Source organism: Crocuta crocuta, unplaced genomic scaffold (genome assembly GCF_008692635.1).
Source record: "Crocuta crocuta isolate KB4526 unplaced genomic scaffold, BGI_CrCroc_1.0 scaffold36, whole genome shotgun sequence".
Taxonomy (NCBI): domain Eukaryota; kingdom Metazoa; phylum Chordata; class Mammalia; order Carnivora; family Hyaenidae; genus Crocuta; species Crocuta crocuta.
The window spans coordinates 1,077,408-1,095,042 of NW_027532203.1; the positions used below are offsets into that span (position 1 = coordinate 1,077,408).

The following is a 17,635-nucleotide window of genomic DNA, read 5'->3' on the forward strand; positions in this document are numbered from 1 at the left end:
GCAGATGCATGAAAAACTCTCAGTAATGTCGTACCCAAGTAAATATCTCCAATTTTGATTCAGTATAGTTACCATAAATAATATACTTATTGATTTTGTTATTTCTATTTTGCTTTTGAAGCTGAACTATGAAGGCCAAAATGATAGACAAAATAGGAACCAATAATATCATCAGCTTATTATAGTAAACTTCTTTAATAAATTCTATGGTCACAAAGGTTATGTTTTCCACTGTAACTGGTCCATTCCAGTGTATTTATTACAAGAAATACTAGTTAACTTATTTGAAATAATCACAGGAAATTTGGAATGGTTGCTTCAGAAGGAAGGATCTCAGGGATATTTGTTATATGTCAAACAATAGAAGCTATATGTTAAATACTTAAGATTTCAAAGTCAATACTTCATCAAAAAAAAAAAAAAAGCTTGGGATTGGAACTAGAGAGTATTACGCTAAGTGAAATTAGCCAGTCAGAGAAAGACAAAGACTATATGACTTTACTCATATGAAGATACAATAAAAGATGAATATAAAAGAAAGGAAACAAAAATACTCTAAAAACAGGGAGGGAGGACAAAACAGAAGAGACTCTTAAATATGGAGAGCAAGAGAGGGTGACTGGAGAGGCTCTGGGAGGGGGATGGGCTAAATGGACAAGGGGCGTTATGGAATCTACTCCTGAAATCATTGTTGCACTAGATGCTAACTAACTTGGAGGTAAATTTAAAAAAAAAAATTAAAAAAGAAGTTTGGGAGAAAAGAATATAAGAAAGACTGATTCTGGACAATTATCTGTGGGATAATATCACCTGGAGATTCTCCTAGTGTAAATGATCTTTTCCCACATTCTTTTAGGTTTTTATTGCTTCTATGTTTCTGGGATAAATGAAAATTTATAGTTGACACCAACAATTAGCATCATGATGATATTCCCAGGAAGGAACTAATGTGGAAAAGCAATCTTGACAAGAAAAAAATTGATGCTGGCCACATATGGGCTGACAAGGTACAGAACTGTACGGGAAGTAATAGTTATAAAGAATTTAAACGGTCACAAATAATGCATGGGGAAAGATTGTGTAATTCCTATCATATTCGTTATTTCCCTCTAAAAGTATTCAATAGCTTATCTGATGATTCCAATTGATAAATTAGGCATGATTCACATAAAAATGAGTTTAACTTTGGAAATATAGGTACTTCGATGTTACAATAAAAGAAAATGCAGTTGTCAAAAGAAAAATGTTGAACAGCAGTATCAGTCAAGCGACAGTTAATATGGGTTTATCTCTCACATTTTGATTCTGCATATTTTCTATTGATGTATTTAGTATTCATGCAGATGCCTTGAAAATGATTCATTTTTTGCTGATGGATGCAGGGAGTGGAACTGCATCATTGCACAGAAAATGCGTTAACTGATATGATAACATGGTCATAAATGTAACAGGATTCATTACTACCAAGAAGTAGCACAATGATGCCTATAAACTTTTCCTCTGGTTTTTAAAATGTGTACTAAATAGGAATTTCTCCAAGATATTAAGCCTATAGGGATTTACATTATAGTCAGTAAATAAACTGAAATTCATCATTGTAAATGCAGAGAGTTATTTTTTGTTCTACAGAACATACTTTTATTTTTTGTATGATTAAGATGTGAAACAAAACAAAGTGTGTGTATGTATGTATATATAAACACATACATCTATTAACTACCTCTAGACAAACATCCATACAATATTTTGTTTGGATCGCATTTGTTGATGTTCCATTGGGAAATGCTGCCCTACATTAAAAACTTATGATCAGCTACATTTCACAGGATTCTCCAGAGGAAAAGATTACATATATACATATATATATATATATATAATCTTTTATATATGTACACACATATAAAAGGTTATATATATGATATATATATACATATATCATATATATATAATCTTTTATATATACACATATATATAAAATATAATATATAATCTTTTATATATACACATATAAACATACATCATATGTTTATATATACTCTTTTATATATATACACATAAAAACATATATGTATATCATATATATCAATAAACACATATCAATATGTATCATTGCATTTCAACATATACCAATTTCCATGTCTATCATCTATCTATTGATCCATCAATCTCTCTATCATCTATCTATCTATCTATCTATACTGAGAGAGAGAGGGAGAGGGAGGGAAGGACTTATTATGAGGAATTGTCTCATGTGATTACTGAAGCTGAAGACTCCCACCATCTTCAAGTCTACAAGCTAAAGACCCCAGAAAGCCAATGATAAATGGGATAAATCCCATTCTAGGGACTGGAGAAGATGAGAGGCAATATTCCAGATCAATCATGAGGCAGGAAAAGAGAGATGGATTTCTCCTTCCTTGATACTTTGTTGTAGTTAGGCCTTCAACTGATTAGTTGAGGCCCTCCTCCCCAAACCCCCCATATTGGGTATGGCATGCTACTTTACTAAGTTCACTGATTGAAAACCTAATTTCATTCAGAAAAAAATTGTCATAGACACAGACAGGAATAATGGTATTCTGGTCACCCCAAGGCCAGTCTTATTGACACATAAAATCAACTGCCACACCAGCTATACTAATCACTAGAAGACTAAAGAATGCACAGACTCTCTCCTTTTGATCTCACATCTTGGCTTATACATGACTTCCTCCATAAAGATTTTCCTGTTTCCTTGAAATTTTATTATTTATTCATCAATCCTATATTATTCCATAGACTTTATGAGATGTTATCTTGATTTTACTCTATTTTGATTTCCATGATTTCCATGCAAGACCATTGGTGAAAACAGTAAGGATGAAAATGATGACATCTAACATTGGCTAACAGGTTACTTTGTGCACGTTATCATTCAATAATCTTACACTAAAAAACATTACAACATTCACATCTAATATTTACTCTTACACCTTTAAGGGATTTCAATTTTCATATAATGTCAGGGCTTGTCAATTCTACTTGATAAAATCTTTACAGCCTTCTATTGTGCGGTAATGTTACTAGAATCCAATAGAAAGTAATTATCATTTCAAACAAGCAATTTAAGAATTTTCACCAATTTTTGAATAGGTCAAAAGATCTTTTTATTTATTTATTTTTCATTTTTATTCTTCTTGGTTGAGTACAGTATACTTTATTGATGTATGAGACAAGGCAGGGCTCCAGAAGCACCTCCACCCCCACTTCTGCAAGGGGTCTGGTATGGAGACCTTGTAGAGATCATGAGACTTTCATGTATTGGGGGATGAGTTGGGGAAAGACACCTCAAAGCTAAGGGCCTCTCTTTTCCTCTTGCTCTCGTAGTGGTCCAGGGGGCTTTTACTCCTTGAAAGTCATGTTTGCCATATGGTCTATCACCTGGCTGCTGTAGCCAAATTTATTGTCATACCAAGAAATGAGCCTGACACAATGGTCACTGAGAGCAATCCCAGCCCTGGGATCAAAAGTGGAAGAGATGGTATTGCTGTTAAAGTTGCAAGACACAACCTGGTTCTCAGTGGAGCCCAGCATGCCCTTGAGGGGGCCTTCTGATACCTGCTTCACCACCTTCTTGATGTCATAGTATTTGTAAGCTTTTCCAGGTGGAAGGTCAGATCCACAACTGATATGGTGGGGTTGGGGATATGGAAAGCCTTGAGCTTCCCATTCAGGAAGGTCATCAGGGATGACCTTGCCTATAGGCCTGAAAGCACCAATAGAAGCTGGGATAATGTTCTGGGCAGCCCTTCAGCCATCAATCCATATCTTCTTAGAGGGACCATCTGAGGGTCTTCTGGGTGACAGTGGTGGCATGTACTGTGGTTATGAGTCACTCTACCATGCCAAAATTGTCATGGATGACCTTAGCCAGAGCAACCAAGCAGTTGGTGGTGCAGGAGACATTACTTACCATTCTTAAATGTATTGTCATCCTTCTCATGGTTCACACCCATCACAAACATGGGGGCATCAGGAGAAGGGAAATAGATGATGACCCTCTGGGCCCCACCCTTGAAATGAGCCCCATATTTCTCCATGGGGTGAAGGCCCCCGTGTACTCCACAGGATACTCAGTTCCAGCATCACCCCATCTGACGGTGGTGGGTTGTCCCTCCTGGCAGACAAAGATGGGCTCCATTGATGACAGATTTCCTATTTTCAGCTATGACTGCCTTTGAATTTGCTGCGGGTGGAATAATACTGGAACCCATATACCATGTAGGTAAGGTCAATGAAGAGGTCATTGATAATGACAATATTCACTTTGCTAGAGTTAAAAGCAGCCCTGGTGACTAGGAACTCAATATGGCCAAATCCATTTACTCCAACCTTCACTATTGTGTCTCAAGCACACCGCTGGCACTGCACCAAAAAATGCAGCCGTCCGTCCAACTGGGAGCAGTAGAGAGCCAAAAGATCGTTCTAAATAGCCCTTCAGGGCTCCTGGGTGGCTTAGTCATTATCTGACTGACTTTGGCTCAGGTCATGATCTTACAGTTTATGAGTTTGAGTCTCACATTGAGTGAGCATGAGCCCCCACTTTGGCTAAAAACATTAGCCTGGGATGAACCCCGCTTCTCTCTCTCTCTCTCTCTCTCTCTCTCTCTCTCTCCTTTTCTCTCTCCCCTCACTCACATGCACCCTCTCTCTCTCTTTCAGAGAAAACATAGCCCTTCAAATGCAAGCCTCTAGTGTGCCGGATAGCACTCTTTTTATTTAATTAAAAAAATTATGAGTCTCTTTAAAATTATAGTCTCAATTACTTGCTTCAGAATTATCTCCCTATTTATTGTCCAGACTTTCCTCTGCAATTATTTGCCAAATTTTCCTGCATTGTACTTCTTACTGAAATAGCATAGGCATATTGAGGTTAACAAAGATTTTGTTTCTGTGTATATTCACCTTGGACTAGAAAGATAGTTTTTCTGGGTATGCAATTCAGAGAAGATATTTAATTCATTACAGCACATAAAGATATTATATTACCATCTTCTGGCTTAAATGCCTCTTGTTGAGAAAACTATCTTTCTAAATGTCTTTACTTTGTGGGGCGCCTGGGTGGCTTAGTCGGTTAAGCGTCCGACTTNGCCTTAAAATTTTGCCTCCAATGCTTTCCCTGTTAATAAAATGTGTCCAGTTGTACATTTTGTTCATTTTAATTCAAAAATTTCATGCCTTCTGGATCTGTGGAATCAGGTCTTCTTCAATTCTGAAAATCGCTGTCCATTTCTTTCTCTCACACTGTGGCTCTCCAATTTCTTCTATTCTCTCTTTCCTTAAATCCATTGTTTAATTTTGCACTTTAGACATTCATTTCCTGCCCTACTTTTGATTCTAGGAGTTTCCTCTATGACAGTTATATCTGTAAGAAGTATCTCAGGATCAGTTCTCCAAATTCTGCAGACCGCAGGGCTGGTTTAGTTTTTTGTCCCAAAAAACTTCTCCAAACCAATTGCTTTCTCTTACCAATAGCCATGGGTTTTTCTTTCATTGAGTATTTGTTTATACTTCTCTTGTGTGGTGTGTGTGTGTGAGGTGTGTGTGTGTGTGTGTGTGTGTGTGTGTATGTGTGTGTGCATGCCTAGGAAGCAGTTCCTTCACAGATTTCTTTCTTTTTTTGAATTTCAAAATAATAGAAAATAATATTTGATGTAACTTATCTGCCAGTAGATGGGGGGCAGGTGAATATTTCAGATTTTCAAATTTTCCATTCTGTCACAAACAGTGTGCAGCTACAAAATTCTACATTTGTTGTCGTTGTGACCATGCTTTATCAGTGGTTTGAACCCCAGTAAGATACATGTGGGGGTTTCACACATTATTTGAGATGAATAAATAAATGAGTGAATGAGCAAGGGAACACATCTCTTTCTAGTAATATTGTCATATACATAGTTTGTGGAGGTTTTTGTGTACATAGAAAAATAATTTATTAATTTTACATAAAATTTTAAATATACAGGCCACACCATCTCATGAATTTACACATTTATTGGTGATAATTAATGTTTTCCTCTATGTACTCATTTTACAATCCACAAGAAATATTCAAATTGTTGGCATTCTAAATAAATATGGATGGAATTGCTTATTGAAAACTCCAACCTTATAAACCTACACTTAGCTCATATGAAAGAAGACTGAAAGCTGACAGAGAGACTGCTGAGGTTATTCTTCATAAATCCCTGAAACCTATTTTTTTATGCTGTCTATTACTTTCTGCCATAGACAGTCTTAGAATATCTCCTTATGAGAAATATCTCGGACTTTTCATGTAGCTGTTCACAGTAAATAATTTTTTAATATTTTAGGTTGTTGAGGCATTGTTGGATTCCATTCCAATGCAACTCATTTTCTCCAATATTTTCTTATCATTTTTTATTAAGATGAGATCTGGCTTCTAGCTTTCATGAGGGGATCAGTGTGACTGTCGATGTGTCTCCACACATTTCAGGCACAGCTTCTTATTAAGGAGGGGTGTTCCTCGTTTAGTGCCAGCTAAGATATCTGAACACAAATGGCCATGTAGTGCAACATGGTACATTTGTTTGGCTCAAAGTAGAGAAAACTATTTCACTTGAGAAATGCAAAAATGCTTTCCTCATACTCCTTTAAGGCAACAATAAAAAAAGGAGATGAATTATATTTGTAAAGTTCTTTGGGAAATTCATTTCCAATTACTCATCCTTACTTATAAATTGAGCTTATTTAATTTTTTTCTCATTTAATTTAATGGAAAAAATATAAACACTTCAATCTAATGAAATTTGCAATTTTTCTTCTAGCAGATATTTTCCCTGTCCTACTTAAATATTGCTTTTAAGTGGGTACTGCTTGGTATGAATCAGATGGTGAATGCATGTTGGTGCGTGGTCCATTATGTACAATCGCAAAACTTCAATTTGAAAATGGATTAATAGTTATCTCATTTAATCTTCCATTAGTTGACATATTTTCTCCTTTAAGATTCTTTTTAAGTAATCATTCAACCAACACTTCAAGTTAAGTGGAAATTATTATTATATTTGACAATATGATAAATACAAGCCAACAAGTGCTCTGACAAAATATTTGCTTCATATTGTTTTGTTTGTTCTTAACCAAATTGAGCAGGGAAACGGCATATTTTGTTAGTAAATGATTTTAGTTACAGTATACAAAATTTTCTTCTATCTTTATGTAATAGACATAAAACCAGAATGCTACACATTACTATCAGGAAAAAATATTGTTATTATACATTTAGCATGAAAGGACACACTATCTTCATATTACCCCTTTTCTAAATATTTTGAAAAAAAGTAAACTTGTATCGTTTGATTTAATATTAAAATACCCATCACATTTGCAGCAAAATTGATCATCTAGTCATATGAAACCATCTAAATTATATGACTTAATTAATTAATTAATTAATTTTTATTTTGGCTATCCTTCTTCCCCAACCTGAAAAAATGCATGTATATTTACGTTTCACCCATACCTATTCTACAACATAACCAGGATCAGGACTTAATCATCATAATTCTGCATTTACTGGTGACCCACATGTAGAAATATTTTTTTACATGGGGTGGGGAAGTTAATTTAAATTATCAAATGTTATTAATCTAGTCATTTATTCTCAAATTTGAATAGTAAATTTAAAATTTTACCAAATATTAGAGAACAATAAAGGGTAAATTCAGGAAATAAATCTGCATAACCTAATCACACATTAGAAAAGAAACTTACCACAGAAAACAGAAAGAATATTTTATTTATTTTTTTAAGTTTATTTATTTTAAGAGAGACAGAGATAGCATGAGTGGAGAGGGGTAGAGAGAGATGGAGACAGAGAATCCCAAGCTGGCTCCATGCTGCCAGCACAGAGCCTGATGTGGGGCTTGAACTCATGAAGCTGTGAGATCATGACCTGAGCCGAAACCAAGAGTCAGACGCTTAACAGACTGAGCCACCCAGTTGCCCCTGGAAGAATATTTTAAATATAAGTAGTCACATCTGAGACATTTGAGAATGTGTCTAATTTGAGAAGAGTAGGCTACTTTGAAAACATAATATTTCTATTGTTAGAATTTAACAATAAACATTACAAAATGGAAAAGAATCATTATTGTAAAGTCTGGAGGAAAAAAGTTTTTTTGGTCTGAGGGCTATTTCATCTTCTAATTTTGAATAATCTTCATTATTTTTGCAATGGAATTTTTATGCCTTGCAATGCTAGGTTAGTAGTATAGAGCCACAGTCTTGGGAAATTTATAATTGAGTATAATTATCCGAGCCGCAACAACTCAGCTTAGATGTAGCAACCACGTTGGTTGACTTTGGGGGAAATAAGAACATAACAAAGCAGCTGGCTCAGGTCATGCATAGCAGCCTGGAAATCTGCATACATATAGACTATAACTGAGCTTTTCATAGTCAATTTCTCCTTCAAGTAGGTGGCTGGGTTTTATAGTGCAGCACACATGTGAAGATGGGAAACACACGAGCAGCTACTGCCTAATAATTTGTCTGTGCAGTAAGTTCTTTAATTTTTCACGAACAGCCAACCATGAGGGTGGAGAAGGCCATATGTGAGCCCTTCAGCAGCGGAGCTGACTGAGGCAGGGCTGGCCGTGAACTCATATCTAAATGTATAAAAAACAACTAACCTGGTGATGATGGAAATAAATACTGAGTTTACTTGTAATTGATAATTGTAGCCCTTTTTATTGTTGGATGTCCAAAAGTGAAACCTCTTTTTTGTTGTTGTTCCAGAATATTCTACAACAGTGCTGTCCAAGAGAACTCTATGCGATGGCAGGCCCACAGAGTCCCATATGGTATCCAGAACGTGAGCATGTGACACAAGAGAGTCAAACTTGAAAGTTCTCAAAATAAGAAAAAAAGTTTGTAACTGGTATGGTGACCATTGGTCAGCAGACTTCTTGTGGTGTTCATTTCATAGTATACACAAATGTTGGATTATTATCTTTTACACCAGATTATTATCTTTTATACCAGGGACAATTCTTCCCTGGAATCCTTTGAGGGGAATGTGGCACTACCCGCACCTTGATTTGGGGTTTCTGGTTTCTAGAGCTGTGAGAGAGTGAATAGCTGTTGTTTTAGCCATCGGCCTTGTAGTAATTTGTTACGACAGCCCTAGGAATCTAATATGCGTCGTTGAGGTATTTCAACCTGGAGCAAGTGACGAAAAGGCCAGAAACAAGGAAGCATTCGTTCATAAGTCAGGTCCAGGACACCAGCTACCACCCAGGTCTGAGTCGTGACACCACCACTGCCCTGCAGTACAATTTCACTGCATTTCCGGGCCCTTGTTTTCATGGTCCCTGTCCTTACCCTGCATCTGTCTCTTTAACCTTCCCTTTAACTGTGTGGTACCCATATCATCTGTTATGTGAGTCAGGTTAACCAGAATTTATACCAGTCATCTACCACCAAGAACTGAAGATCTCAATGGCTTTGGTCAATTTTCGCAAATAATACTCATTGAGTAAAATTGTTTTTTACTTTTATATAAAATATACATTTATACATATTTACCATATATCAGTATTACATATACCATATATATTCACTTTTCTATCCTTCAAAACTTGAGGCCATGCAAATAATATGTGCTTCAAAATTATGATACCCTTCTCAAGATAAAACACATAATGAGTTTTCCTGTTGATGAGGGAAAACAGAAGTGAGCGCATTTCTTCACACTGAGAGTTATGTTTGCCATCAGAAAGCCATGGGTGAGCGGAGAAAACAGCCACAGTAGAAATGTAAATTGAGCTGAAATATTTCATTTGGCAGCTGCTCAATTTTAAAGCTATAAACACAGTAATCTGCAGAAATGTCATATATATTAAGATTCTTATTTAACAATGGCTCTGATTTTAAAAGATTATTGCATTAGAGAGAAAAATCATGCTTTGCACTAAAAATTTAGCATTCTAGTAATCCGTAAAAAGCACTATTTCACATTATTATGAAATATTCATATATTTTCCATGTACTTTTGTCTTAGCTAGAATTCAGAAACTGACAGCACTAGGTGAACATTTTCATTATTTTCCTATTCGAATATTTTAAAATCCATTTTAATTTAAATGATTTGATGAACTAAATTATCTCAAAATATCCAAGAGACTTAGGTACATGATCCAATTTAGAGAATACAAATAAACACAGAGGGTATGTTTTTATTTATTATACTACTTCTACTTTAATTTTTTAGTACAGAATTTTCTTTACTGTCCATATAATTATGGCTCTGGTCCTATATTAAAAGGTTTTTATAATGCCACCTTTTCAGTCTTCAAATTAAGAAGTGAGACTAGGATTTCTCTCTATCCGTTCTATATCTTGCATGGCCATATGCCATTTCTGGGTTGAGATAGTGATGCTCCAACATAGAACACTAACCAGTATACATATAAGGTGATATGTCTTAGGCATATGTTTAGATATCAAGGAAGGATGGTGGGGGAAGAAGTGCTGTTTGGAATACAGAACATTTTGGATATGTATATATACATTTTATTTATATACTTTAAAAATTTTTTAATGTTTATTTATTTTTGAGAGAGAGAGAGAGAGAGCAGGGGAGGGGTGGAGAGAGACGAACACACAAGATCTGGAGCAGGCTCCAGGCTCTGAGCTCTCAGTACAGAGCCTGATGCAGGGTTCGAACTCAAGAATGGTGAGATCATGACCTGAGCTGAAGTCAAATGCTTAACCAACTGAGTCACCCAGGCGTTCCAATATGTTTACTTATTTGCTCATTCACACATTGTTTTTTTTTTTCTTTTTTTTATAAGGTGATAGTTGTGAATTGTGTTACTTTGGATAATTTCTGAGAGTATCCATAGTTTCTGTCAGGCTATTTGAGTCATGGCACCTCTGGGTATGAGATCCCCACTTCAATTCGTATGCTCTTCCAGAGTAAAGACAATTTGAATAGCAGAAAATTGTGCTATCCCAGCCCTGCCAATGATTTGAGAAAAGAGGTTCATATCACCTCTCTATCTTTAGATTTCTGTCCCCCACTAGATAAAAAAGTACCGAGGGACAGCCTTTGGGGCACATGGCAATAAGCATGGCAGTGCCATCCTTTTAGTGATGTAGGAAGTTATAGCTAGACTCACCTTCCATCTACTTGAAACTGGGTAATAATGTTTCTTGTTAATACATTAAAACAACAACAAAAGAAAGGCAGATAGGATATTTCAATATAAAGAAAGAAAATAAGGGGTGCCTGGGTGGCTCAGTAGGTTAAGCCTCCAACTTCAACTCAGGTTATGATCTCATCGTTGGTGAGTTTGAGCCCTGCATCCAGCTCTGTGCTGACAACTCAGACCCTGGAGCCTTCTTCAGATTGTGTGTCTCCCTTTCTTTCTCTGCCCCTCCCCTGGTTTTGTGCTCTCTTTGTCTCTCAAAAATTAAAAAAAAAACACAAAAAAAATTTAAAAAGGAAGAAAATGAGAGTCACTAGTGCAATTATACACTCAGACAACTTAATTCATTCATATGTACTTAAGAAGGATAATTCTTCTAACTGCATCTTTAGACTTGTGTAAACAGTTGATCCCTGAGTTGTATTTAAGACCTAAGTTTGAGATTTTTTTTTCCTAAAAATGGACAGATTATTTATAAATAATCTGAAAGAATAAAGTCACTTCAATTGAGAACAGAGAGCATCTAAAAGGGTTGACTCTTTGTGTGTGTGTGAGTGTCTGTGTGTGTGTGTGTGTGTATGCGAGCTCATGTGTGTGTGTTGACTTCTGATACAACAAAATAAACTGCATGGATGTTGAAGTTTACAGAGTCAGAGGTGTTGGAATTGGAGCTGAGAATGAAAAACATTAAGCTAAACAATCAAAGAAGAAGGAAAATCATGATGATGACTCTGTATTTAACAGACATTGTTATTATTGCACTTTGGAGGGCGCTAAATATAATCATTGTGCTTCCCGTCTAACTTTAAGAGGATTTAAAATGTTTGAATCTAATATTTGCAACATATAATGACCTGGACTTGCAAAAAGCTTAATTTATTAAGTGTGCTATCAATTTTAAATGCTTCGGTTATAGACATACGTTTTCTATGTGTTAGTTTACGTAAGTACTATTTAAATGTTGAGGTTATGTCTAAATAGTAATAAGTTTAACATTAGTCAAATAATTTTTTAAAAGAAATATTTCTGTCTAGGGGCGCCTGGGTGGCTTAGTCGGTTAAGCGTCCAACTTTTGCTTGGGTCATGATCTCGCGGTACGTGGGTTCGAGCCCCGCGTCGGGCTCTGTGCTGACTGCCAGTTCAGAACCTGGAGCCTGCTTCAGTCTGTGACTCCCTCTCTCTCTGACCCTCCCCTGCTCACGCTGTCTCTCTCTCTCTCCTAAAAATAAATAAAACATTAAAAAAAAAAAAAAGAAATATTTCTGTCTATTCATGGAACTTTTTCAGAAGACATATTTTCCCATTAAAGCTTTGGATTCTTGACCCTGAATTAGGCTTCATTGAAAATAGTATTCCTCTTACTCTACACTGAAGTATAAGAATATGCTTATCAGAATGACTGGTAAGGCTACAGGTCAAACTCCTCCTGTCTGTCTCCATCATTCTTTGATACTCTATTATCACATATTTCACTCCCTCCTGTGGACTATTCTTTTACCATATTTAAGACTCTTCCAAATGGAAAAAAAAGGAAAATGTCTGAAAACATTTAAGTTTATTTATTTTGAGAGAGAGAGAGCACATGTGCACATCTATGAGCAGGGGAGGGGCAGAGAGAAAGAAAGAGAATCCCAAGAAGAATCAACACTGTCAGCGCAGAATCCAATATAGGGCTCGATCTCACAAACCATGAGATTATGACCTGAGCCGAAATCAAGAGCCAGACACTTAACCAACTGAGCTATCCAGGCGCCCCTGAAAAAAAATTTAAACTAAACTTTCAAAGAATAATATTTTTGAAAGTCAATTTTTTTCTTCAGAAAAGAGAATAAATTTATTGGGCAATTAACAAAATGGAGAATTCAAGAGTTTCTAAGTGCTGGAAAGGGGAAAGTCAGGATACTAAGCTAATTAGACATTGAAAAAATACTTGGGATACAACAGAATTACTCCTGTGAGTCCATAATTTGTTAAAATAAGTCCCTTTGTTCACTGGATAGGAAAGTGTCTTAATTAAGTGCAGTAACAGTTTGACATCTCAAGGTAACCCAAAGCCCATGCTCTTTATCAGCTGCAGTTTACTAGAATCTATTGCAAAGAAACATGATGTCAGTTTTGATATCTTTTGGGCAAAAGCTGCTGTAATTGGAAATGCTTATTTTATGATCCTCAGCCTTTGAAAAGCAGTAAAAGAAAAATAAAGCTATGTTTCATCAGTTAGTCGGATCCTTTCTATATTAATTTCACAAAGGAAAAAATAACTGAACTCTGATCTGGACTCAGAAAAAGGCTATATACTTCGACTGAGGAAACGTTAACTGATTAACGAAGCATATGGATGCTCATGATGGTGATGGTGATGCTGATGCTGATCCTTCCTGGCAGGTGCTAAGTGATCAGTACTGTGCTGAGATCTCTGCATATGACTCATACTTTGTCCTTGGAACAACCTTGTAAATTGAGTGCCGTTATTTTGTGGATCATTAACCAAGACAGCAATGTTGGGTGGCTCTCCTAGGTGTGGACAGCTGGTGAATGGCAGACTCTTCACTAAATCTAATTATATCAAAGCAAGGACAGAACCTGCATCCGGGGCTTGCGGCTTACTAAGAAAAATTAACCCAAGTACTCATAATACTAGAGATCAGTAGTTTATGTGTATGTAACTTTAGAACCGAAAATCCATATCAAACCATATGAAAGCATGATACCTATGCTGACTCCTATGCTTTCACTTTTAACTGAAAATATTTTCTTTAAACTAAGTCTAGTAAATATTTGTTTCATAGGTAAATCATGCCTAAGAAAGTTAACATTGGATGATAAATAAATTAAAATAATTTTTAAAAAATTGACACCTAGAAATATTTCGCTATGTAAGGTAATACTCCTTCAGGTAGAAAATCAGTAGTATTTAATTGAGAGCTGAAACTAAAGAAAGTAATTTTTTAAGAAAAAATATCCCCCATATTCTTCCCATTATCTGGGCTACATAAGGCAGGTTACTCTGAATGAAACGTGTATGAGAAATTCATACTAAAATGTCCTTTTTCAGAAAGATCTTGTCTTTAATATAATAATTTAAAATTTGCCTGTGGTCTTTATAACAAGTGGATTGACTTTTCTAGTTCATGTGCGGTTATTGGTGAAGTAAAAATGATCTTTCTAACTGAAAAGAGCAAATCTGGCCTCTGTCTCAGAGCCACCAACTTTGCAGGACTTACAGAAGAATTGCTAAAGTTACTTTCGTATCCTGCTTGTAATCGTGTGTCCTGTGGCTTCTGAACTGAGAACCAGGAGCTGGTGTAGAGGGCACTATAGCGTCCCTTCTGTCTTGGTAAAATAGACTTTTAATATTCATGAATCATCAAAAAAATAATATTAACAAATTTATGCAGAAGATATATGTAATCTGGGTGAGACGCAGAAGACAGTAGGATCCTAGCGGACGACGAGGAAGAGCGAGGGACTGAATCCCACAAGGTGGTGCATCTCCCTCCACTGCTTCCGCTCATTCGTGGCCTGGACTCAGCCGAGCCACAAAGGGAATCAGAAATGAAAGAAAATCTGACAAAAATCTGGTGGACTCCCTTCTGAAATGGGCAATTAAAGAAATAGAGAGGGTTTCAGAAAGGGTCTAAGTGAAAAAGTACCTCAAGAGGAAGGGACGAAATTAGGCTTAGACAGCAAAAGCGCTTACACGGAGATGCACATCAGTTATGGGGCAGTTAAGCTCCGCCCCACAGTTTTAAGGACAAGACCAAGGTGTTTTGCCTTTTCACTAGGGAAGCATGGGAGCATTCCCTGTAATTAAAAAGGATAACGTTTCTAGGGGAGACATCTCAATCTCCAGTGAGATCACATACAGTATGTGAATGGTGTTTTCCTACCTAAAAACAGCTGCAAATTTCACACTTACCATTAAAAAAGAACACAAACAAACAAACAAAACCATTTGAGATTACCATGTCCAAAGAAATTGTTAACCAAAATTACCAGAAATTGCTAGGATAAACTCTCATCCAGTTAAAAATAAATGGCTCCTTTCCAGACTTTCTTTTTAATTTGGATTTTATAAAACTGGGTAACATATTTAAGGATCATACTGGATCCTATCAACAGAGTAATTCAACAAAATTATTCTGTGTTCCTGTTTTGATGTAATTGTGCAATCACAACAGGAAGGGGATGATGAGATCATGATGTGTTGATTGAGGCAAAAATTAAAATTTTCAGTATATGTTCTATTCCAATGATGCTAAATTCTGTATTTATTTGATGTAAAAGTTAAAATGTCTGTGCAGAGGCTAAATAGCTGAAAATCATTTATGAGTACATTAAAAGACATGTTAAAACAATTTAAATGGGCATTGAAACAAAATGTGTTAGTTAAAATATCTTTTAGGAGTTGGTCTGTTTGAATTAGAACATGGTCTAAAACTATTGACCTTCAATACCCTGCCTACTAAACTCTGAGATATTTTTCTAGGTCAGTAATAGGTGTTTTTCAACATCCAATGTCAATGAGCATTGATGTTGTAGGGAAGCTTTTTTTTTAAAGTTATGCAGAAACCTATCAAGATAATTTAATTGAAATCAATGGGACACTTTTGAATAGTTTATTCTCTCTTACAGATTATGTGTTTCCATTGTCATTGTCTAAAGAAAACATTTCACTCTTTGGGTAGTAAAAACAAATCGTAAAATGTATTGAATGAGAGACAATTCCTTTAATGTTTTCCTTATCTTCACAATGCTAAAGCAGTTGAGCAAAGACATAGGATTTTAAAGAACAAATTCACCAGATTTTGTGTATTAGTGTTCTCCAGAGAAACAGAGCAAATGGGCTGAATACATAGGAAGAAATTTATCATAAGGAATTTGTTAACATAATTATGGAGTCTAAGAAGTGCTAAGGTTTGCCATCTACAAACTGGAGACCCAGGAAAGTCAATCATGTCATTGAGTTCAAGTCTGAAGTCCTGTAAATCAGGAGCACCAAGGACAGTAGAAAATCAATGTACCACCTCAAGTAATAGGCAAGAATTAAAAGGAGTAAGTCTCCTTCTTTTGTCTTTTGTTCTATTCATGCTCTCAACTGATTGGATGAAGGACTCATTGGGGAAGACAATCTATGGTACTGAGTTCACCAATTCTAATATCATCCAAAAGTCTCTCATAGGCATACCCAGATATAATGTTTAATTTGAGCATCCGTTGGCCAGTCAAGTCGACACATAAAATTCACCATCACTTCGTGACAATACAAAATCAATACAAATTCAAGGTGGGCCTCACCTTTTATCCTAAGGGTCGGCAGGCAGGGCACACCACCTAGGCCGCTCTGCTCTGGGCAGAATCCTCATTAGCCTCTCACCCAGCCCTCCAGCCTTTCTCTTGCCATGTGTGAGCATGAACGTGTGTTCACCTCCAAACACTTTCCAGAGGTTACCTTGCTTCTTTTGCCTTCAGTGAAGCCAAGTAAAGTTTGGAGGACAATTTCCTTCTGCCTGAAAGGTGCTTTATTATTATCTCCCAGGTTAAATACTAGCCATTTCACAATTCAGCAAAAGCTTTTTGACCTTGAGGAAGCACTTCCTGAATTGTTCAGGTGAAGTTAGATGTTCCATCTTCCATGGCTCTGTAACACCCATAAGTGTAGGTAATAAACCATTGATTGCCACTTTTGTAGCTTTGGTATTTCATTTTTATGCATGTCTCCTCCCCAATGAATCTCTCAAAGATTGGTATATTTTTTCAGCTTTGGATATTCAGTGCCCAATATAGAATTAATTATTATTTGGTGAATATATGTAGATGAATAATCAGAGAAAGGACATTAATCACTCAATTGACACAAATGAAACTAAAAGCAATGAAACCGGCAACAAAAAATCAAGACAAACTAGAAGAAATACAAATGACTCTACAAAAACAAAACCAAACACCTTGGAAATCAGTCATTTGAGAGAAGAAATAAAGGAGTAAAATGAAGTATTGACAGAGATGGAAATGGGATCATCAGAAACAGAGATCAAAGAACACGTATGGACCAGCATAGATGATACTAAAAGAACAGCAAAGTGGACATCTGAGACTGTATCACTATTTGCTATTGATAATGGACGTTGTTCGTGAGCCCACATAATCAATGGAACAGGCACTAATATGTAAGCTGGATGGGGAAGGTTTTGAAAAACGAACACAGCTGCTTCTTAATTGCTAATTAAAACTCAGAAGCTTAGTTCGAGATAAACTTTATTTTAGGAGGAAGGCTTTAAAGGCCATGCAAATTGTAAAAGGTTTCTCTCTGCTACACTAGATCAATACAAGAGAGAGCCGGTGATGGTAAAACAGACCCATAAATCTTCTCCATCCATTTAATAATGTTTCCCAGGAGCCCCCTGAGCTGCATTAAG

General features: G+C 36.1%; 1 pseudogene; it reads right to left on the minus strand.

Moving 5' to 3' along the window:
- Positions 1–3,381: 3,381 nt before the first annotated feature.
- Positions 3,382–17,635, minus strand: part of LOC144242580 (glyceraldehyde-3-phosphate dehydrogenase pseudogene) — a 43,115-nt pseudogene continuing 28,861 nt past the window's right edge.